Raw genomic sequence first — 7937 nt, 5'->3', positions numbered from 1 at the left:
TATATGGTCACTGCTGGTTCCTTCTCTCATGTTTTAGAAAAAACTCTTGTATTAACCAAGCTCTTTCTCCTTCTCATTGCCTAGTTCTAAGCCTCTCTTTTCTTCTCTCTCTTCATGTTTCATTACCTCCCGGGAATGCAGTTCCAACATCACATACTTCCATTACCTTTCTTCTCCTTCACACAGTGCTTTTCCCCACTGTCACTCAGAATACTTATCATGTTGATCTTGTGGATACCTCTTTCTTCATAGTTCATTTCCTGGTTTGACCATCTTCTGTTGAATGATGTCCATCTCCTACCCATCCCCATGCTATACTGAGTTTAACCACAGTCCCAACATGCCAGAGAGACCAGAACATGCTGCATTAACAAAACACTATGTATGACTTCCCTGGTGTTGCAGTGGTTAAGAATCTAACTGCCAATGAAGGGAACACGGGCTCGGGCCCTGGTCCGGGAAGATCCCACATGCCACGGAAAAGCTAAGCCCATGCGCCACAACTCCTGAAGCCCACGCACCTAGAGCCCGTGCTCTGCAACAAGAAGCCACTGCAATGAGAAGCCTGCACACCACAACGAAGAGTAGCCCCCACTCGGCACAAGTACAGAAAGCCTGCTGCAACAATGAAGACCCAACGCAGCCAAAAATAAATAAATAAATTTATTTTTTACAAAACCACTATGTATTCTTCATAGAACAAAATGAGAAGATGTTTTCCTGAAGAGTGGTTGTTCTAATTTCTACATGTCCCAGACACCAATATACCTGCTGACCTTTAGAAGATGAAAATAAACTTCTCAATTTCAACTACCCCCCTCACTATGTCAGCTTCTAAGGGTGGCACAATAAAGATGTAGATTTTGTTCTGTTTGATCAGTATTGTTTGCAGTTAATTATCTTCATGGTCTCCAGCTTTAGCAGTTAAATCAACATTGATTTGTTTTCAGTACATGCAGAGCACCAATCACAAGACAAGGTGCATGACAGACTCCCTTGTCCTGAAAAAAAGATGACAGTCCATGGGGAAGGATCTCCCTTCCCCAAGAAAATATGCATCAACTCAAATGACTCAAATAGAAAAGTAGGCTGGAGCTTCACTGTTATTGCAAGGGGAGTAACAGAAATGCTCCTCAAAGCCAGCCTGTGATAGAAGCCAAGAGCACGGGCTCTGGAGTTAGTCTCTTGCATTGGAATTCCACTTACCATTTGATTTTAGGAACTATATAAGCTCTCAAACCTCTTCTCTGTAAGATAGGGATAAATATAGTTTCTACCTCATAGGGTTGTACTGAGGATTAAATGAGATAATACATTATGAAGTGCTTAGCACAGTAATAATAATAGCTAATGTTTCTTAAGCATTTACTTTATGCCAATGTGGCAGGCTGAATAATGGCCCCCAAATGTATCCAGGTGCTAATCCCTGGAACCTGTTGATGTTACTTCATATGGCAAACAGACTTTGCAGATGTGATTAAACTGAGGATTTTGAGATGGGGGAAATTATCCTGGATTAAATTGGTAGACAGTAAATGTAATTGTAGGTGTCCTTAAGAGAGGCAAGTCGAGGGAGATTTTACCATCAGTGTGAGGACTGAAGCAATATGCTACACTGCTGGCTTTCAGAATGGAGGAAGGTGCCACCAAAGATACAGCTCTAGATCCTGGAAAATATGAGGACATAGATTCTTCCATAGAGCCTCGGGAGGAAGTGTGGCATTGCAGACACCTTGATTTTGGCCCAGAGAAACTGATTTCATACCACTGACCTTCAGAACTGTAAGAGAGTAAATGTGTGTTGGTGTTGGTGTTTTTTTCCAGCTTTATTGAGATGTAATTGACATATAACACTGTGTAAGTTTAAGGTGTACAATGTGATGATTTGATACATGTTTATATTATGAGATGTTTACCACAATAGGGTTAATTTAGCTTTAGCTCATCCTTTAGCTCATATAATTACCATTTTGTTGTTGTTATAGTGAGAACATTAAAGCTCTACTCTCATAGCAACTTTCAAGTATACTTCAAGTTACTTGCTGTAGTCACCAAGCTGTATATTAAGATCTCCAAAACTATTCATTTTGATTTGTATTATGTTTATTTATTTATTTATTTATTTTTTTTGCGGTATGCGGGCCTCTCACTGTCGTGGCCTCCCCCGTTGCGGAGCACAGGCTCCGGACGCGCAGCCTCCGGACGCGCAGGCTCAGCGGCCATGGCTCACGGGCCCAGCCGCTCCGCGGCATATGGGATCCTCCCAGACCGGGGCACGAACCCGTATCCCCTGCATCGGCAGGCGGACTCTCAACCACTTGCGCCACCAGGGAGGCCCTGTATTATGTTTAATACACTGTTGAATTTGGTTTGCTAGTATCTTGTTGAGAATTTTTGCATCTATATTCATTTGGTCTGTAGGGATATTGGTCTATAGGTTTCATATCCTGTAATGTCTTTTTTTTTTTTTAATTTGTCCGTGCGGCTTGCAGGATCTTAGTTCCCCAACCAGGGATCGAACCTGGGCCCCAAGAGTGAAAGCCCAGAGTCCTAACTACTGGACCGCCAGGGAATTCCCTCCTGTAATGTTTTTATCTGGCTTTGTAAGCCTTGTAAAATGAGTTTGGAAATGTTCCCCCTTCTTCAAGTTTTTGGAAGATTTTGAGAAGATTATTAATTCTTTTTTGAATGTTTGGAAGAATTCATCTGTGAAGCCATCTGGTCCTAGGCTTTTCTTTGTTAGGAGGTTTTGACTACTGATTCAATTTCCTTACTTGTTATTGGTCTATTCAGATTTTCTATTTCTTCATGATTCAGACTCGGTAGATTGCATGTTTCTAGGAATTTATCCTTTTCTTCTAAGTTATCCAATTTGTTGGTGTATAATTTTTCATAGTAGTCTCTTATGATCCTTTGTATTTCTGTGGTATCAGTTGCAGTGTCTCACTTTCCTTTTATAATTCAATTTATTTGAGTCCTTTCTTTTTTTTCTCGGTAAATCTAGCTAAAGGTTTGTCAGTTTTGTTTATCCTTTTTTTTTTTTTTTTTTTTTTTTTTTGCTGCACTGCGTGGCTTGTGGGATCTTAATTCCCCAACCAGGGGTTAAACCTGTGCCCTCAGCAGTGAAAGTGCATAGTCCTAATCAGTTGACCGCCAGGGAATTCCCAGTTATGTTTATCTTTTAAAAAAAAAAACAACTCATTTTTGTTGATCTTTTCTATTGTTTTTCTATTCTCTATTTCACTTATTTCTGCTCTGATCTTTGTTATCTCCTTCCTTTTGTTAACTGTGGGTTTAGTTTGTTTTTCTTTTTCTAGTTCCTTGAGGTATAAAGTTAGATTGTTTATTTGAGATCTTTTTTTCTTAATGTAGGCATTTATGCCTATAAACTTTCCTCTTTGCACTACTTTTGCTGCATCTCGTAAGTTTTGGCATGCTGTGTTTGTTTCAATTTATTTTTTGATTTCCCTTTTGATTTTATCTTTGACCCACTGGTTGTTCAGGACTATGTTATTTAATTTCCATGTATTTGTTAATTTTCCAGTTTCCTCCTATTATTTCTAGTTTCATACCATTGCGGTCGGAAAAGATAGTTGGTATAGTTTCAGTCTTTTTTAGTTTGATGAGACTTGTTCTGTGACCTAATGTATGATCTTGGAGAATGTTCCAAGTGTGCTTGAAATGAATGTGCATTCTGTTGCTATTGGATGGATTGTTCTATATATGTCCTCTATGTTCACTTGGTCTAAAATATAGTTCAAGTCCAATGTTTCCTTATTGATTTTCTGTCTGAATGATCTACTTAAAAAAATTTTTTTAATGTATTTTTGGCTGTGTTGGGTCTTCGTTGCTGCGCATGGGCTTTCTCTAGTTGCGGCAAGCAGCGGCTACTCCTTGTTGCAGTGCACAGGCTTCTCATTGCGGTGGCTTCTCTTGTTGTGGAGCACGGGCTCTAGGTGCATGTGCTTCAGTAGTTGCAGCACACAGTCTCAGTAGTTGTGGCACGCAGGCCCCAGCGTGCACGGGCTTCAGTAGTTGCGGCACGTGGGCTCAGTATTTGTGGCTCACGGGCTCTAGAGCGCAGGCTCAGTAGTTGTGGCGCACAGGCTTAGTTGTTCTGCGGCATGTGGGATCTTCCTGGACTAGGGAGCAAACCCGTGTCCCCTGCATTGGCAGGCGGATTCTTAACCATTGCACCACCAGAGAAGCCCCTGAATGATCTATTCATTGTTGAAAGTGAGATATTTAAGTCCTTTACTATTATTGTATTGTTGTCCATTCTTCCCTGCAGATGTGTTAGTATTTGTTTAATATATTTAGGTGCTCCAATATTGGGCATGTATATATTTACAACTGTTACATCCTCTTGATAAATTGACCTCTTTATCATTATATAATGACCTTCTTTGTCACTTGTTATAGTTTTTGACTTAAATTCTCTTTTGTCTGATATAAGTATAGCTACCCCTGTTCTCCTCATTTTCACTTGCATGGAATATCTTTTTCCATCCCTTCACTTTGAGCCTATGTGTGTCCTTGGAACTGAAGCAAGTCTCTTATAGGCAGCATATAGGTGGGTCTTGTTTTTTCATCCATTCACTCTATGCCTTTTTATTGTAGTACTTAATCCATTTAAAGTAATTATTGATAAGAAAGGACTTACTATTGCCATCTTATTCATTGTTTTCTGGCTGTTATGAAGTTCCTTTCTTCCTCTCTTGCTGTCTTCCTTTGTGAATTGATGATTTTCCATAGTGGTATACTTGGTTCCCTTCTCCTTATCTTGTGTGTATCTGTTATAGGTTTCTGTTTTGTGGTTACCCTGAGGCTTACTTGAAACATAGATATTACAGTCCATTTTAAGCTGATGATAACTAAACTTCAATCATATGCAAAAACTATACCCTTTTATTCCCATTTTATGTTTTATGGTTTTTGATGTCACACTATACATCTTTTTTTAAAAATTATTTATTTATTTATTTTTGGCTGTGTTGGGTCTTCATTTCTGTGTGAGGGCTTTCTCTAGTTGCGGCAAGTGGGGGCCACTCTTCATTGCGGTGCGCGGGCCTCTCACCATTGCGGCCTCTCTTGTTTTGGAGCACAGGCTCCAGACACGCAGGCTCAGTAGTTGTGGCTCACAGGCCCAGTTGCTCCATGGCATGTGGGATCCTCCCAGACCAGGGCTCGAACCCGTGTCCCCTGCATTGGCAGGCAGATTCTCAACCACTGCGCCACCAGGGAAGCCCTATACATCTTTTATATCATGTTTCCACTAGCAAATTATTGTACTTATAGCTATTTTTAATACTTTTGTCCTTCAACCTTTATATTAGAGTTAAGTGGTCAACATACCACCATATTATAGTATTAGAGTATTCTGAATCTGACTATATGCTTGCTTTTACCAGTATGATGTTTATTTTCATATATTTTCCTGATACTAGTTAGCATCCTTTCATTTCAGCTTGAAGAACTTCTTCCAGAATTTCTTATAAGGAAGGTCTAGTGGTGATGAACTCCCTTTGGTGGCACCAAGTCTGGGGGTCATGGTGACTCACTGGCTCAGGCCATTGGGGTCCACATCATCTACAACTGCATGGCCCTTGACAAGGGCTGTTGGGAGTCCGCAGAGACTGCAAGGGCTGTTGGGGTCCTCAGCAGTGCCTCCAGATCCAGCAGCTATGGACCAGGGCAAGCAGCAGTGATGGCTGGAGCTGACAGTATGCACACAGTCAGCTGTGGGGGCCAGCTGCTGGTGCCTATAGTGGCAGGGGGTATTGAACACACATGTAGTGGTTGGGACCAGGGCAGGCAGCAAGGGCCAGGGCCAACTGTGTACACACTGACACCTGCAGGGGCTCTGGCTGTCTGTGTGCACTACCATGGCTGCTGGGTCTCACCATGGGCACATGGCAGTGGAGCCCACCTGGGATTGGACCAAGGGCACACAGGTATGCAGTTGGAGGGGTTAGCTCCAGGTGAGTGTTGTGGTGAAGGCCAGTGACAGAAGACAGGGCCTGATCCAGGCCCACAAGCAGTTGCATGGTCCCAAGTCATCGGTGTGCTGTCCATTGGCTGCATAGTCTCCTCATGGACATCCATACAATAGTGGAGTCTGGTGACAGGCGTCAGGCCAGTAGCATGCAAGTACACAGATGGAGGGGCTATCCCCAAGTGCATGCACAGTGGCAGGGGTCAGCTGCAGAGGTCTAGCTTGGCATCTTGCATTCATGCGCTGCAGAGGCCTGGACTGGCTGCCAGTGGCATTAGCAAATGCAACTACCTGTGAACAAAAGCCAGTGAAATCTGCAGGGGATCCCCAGCAGATATTGGGGCTGTTGGTTTCTTCAGTGTTGAAAGCTGTTGGGGTCACCTGTGGAGCAGGGGTGACCTGGGAACTGTGATTGCTCTGACTGCATGACTGCTACTGCAATCCCCACTTTTCTTCCCTATTCCTAGCCATCTTTATACATCTCAGCTTTGCCAGTCTCTGAGTGGGGTGAAACTGAAGCAGGTCCTTCATGTGATGCCCCAAAAGGCTGCAGAAGCTGGTTGCTCACCCTGTTCTTCCTTTCCTGGTGAGTCCTAGCTGGAGAGTTCTGTCTTGGTGCTGAGCAATGCTAGCTTGGGGGATGGGTTCATGCAGACAAATGAAGCTGTCTTCCTTCCCTTTTCGTGTGGTTATTCTCAAGTGTTTTGTTCAGTAGTCTTAAGTGGACTCCAGAGATCTCCAGAGCTGTTTTTACTCATGGATAGCTGTCTAATTGTTGATCTTTGCCGGGGAATGGAGGTAGGAATCTCCTACTCCATCTTGGTGATGTCACTCCCAAATCTGTGTTGTTTTAAGTGAGTAAGTTTGTGGTAATTTATTACAGCAGCCATAGTAAACTAATACAGCCAGGCATTATTCTAAAGGCTTCCTGTATATTATTTCACCCAATTCTCACCTTTTTCCATCTCCTCATCTGTCAGGGAGAAGTGTATTAGTAAGTAGATACTTACTGATTTACCACCCTCAGTTTGTCCCACTACACTCACCCTGTACCCACATGTGCAGAATCCTCCTGACGTTTATTCTGGGACAGGGAGAAATCTGAAGGGCCTTAAGCCTAGGGCTTCCCTCAAACCACTCCTACACCAATCCCATAACCCAGGGTCCAGAATAAGGTGGAAAGAAGTTGCAACAGGAAAAAAAAAATTATATTTTCATTGACTTGTTTTGTAAATCTGGATTTTTACATTAAGATGATACATCTGTATTTACTATTTACCTTAAGGTGGATTATGGTATAAGATGGATCTGTCTTAGACTTTAGGCATCAGGTTTTATTCTAAGTAATATCCCGGGTTTGAATGCACAGGATGCCCCCCCCCACACACACACTAACCATAGGTTAGTTCTCCTAGGAAAACCTGTCCTTTATGCAGTTGTGCGAGGAACAGAGGGCAGCAGTAGTGCTGTCCAACCTCTGCCATCTCTCTGCCTTGTAATTTTGTTTCAAGAGAATTCACTTAACATGCTTCCTTGAGGCTTCTGCATGGTGATTTCTGATGGCAGATTTGAGATTGCATGCTGAGCTTGCCTTAGTTAATCTCTCTGTTCCCTAGATTCTTCATCTATAGAAAATAGGATGGTATCTATTGTCAGGATTATTATAAGGATTAAAATGAGATGACATAAGTGAAAGTATCTTGGACACAGCAATCATGGTGACTGGTATACTCACAGCCCTTGTTGAGAAAGAACTTGGGCAGCCTAGTTGGTCCACAGTTGATTGGACCATGTGTGGGCACCCAATTCCCCAAAGTCAGCTAGATCTACAGGCTGATCAGATACTAATGATGAAGCTTAGTGGAGAAAGTTCTGCCTAAAAAGTAAGGTAGCAGCAGGTTGCTCTCTACAATCTGAAATGGGAAGTAAGAAGAGAATCAAG

The sequence above is a fragment of the Mesoplodon densirostris genome, chromosome 4, assembly GCF_025265405.1.
Source record: "Mesoplodon densirostris isolate mMesDen1 chromosome 4, mMesDen1 primary haplotype, whole genome shotgun sequence".
NCBI classification, from domain to species: domain Eukaryota; kingdom Metazoa; phylum Chordata; class Mammalia; order Artiodactyla; family Ziphiidae; genus Mesoplodon; species Mesoplodon densirostris.
Note: the sequence above shows the minus strand (reverse complement) of the source record.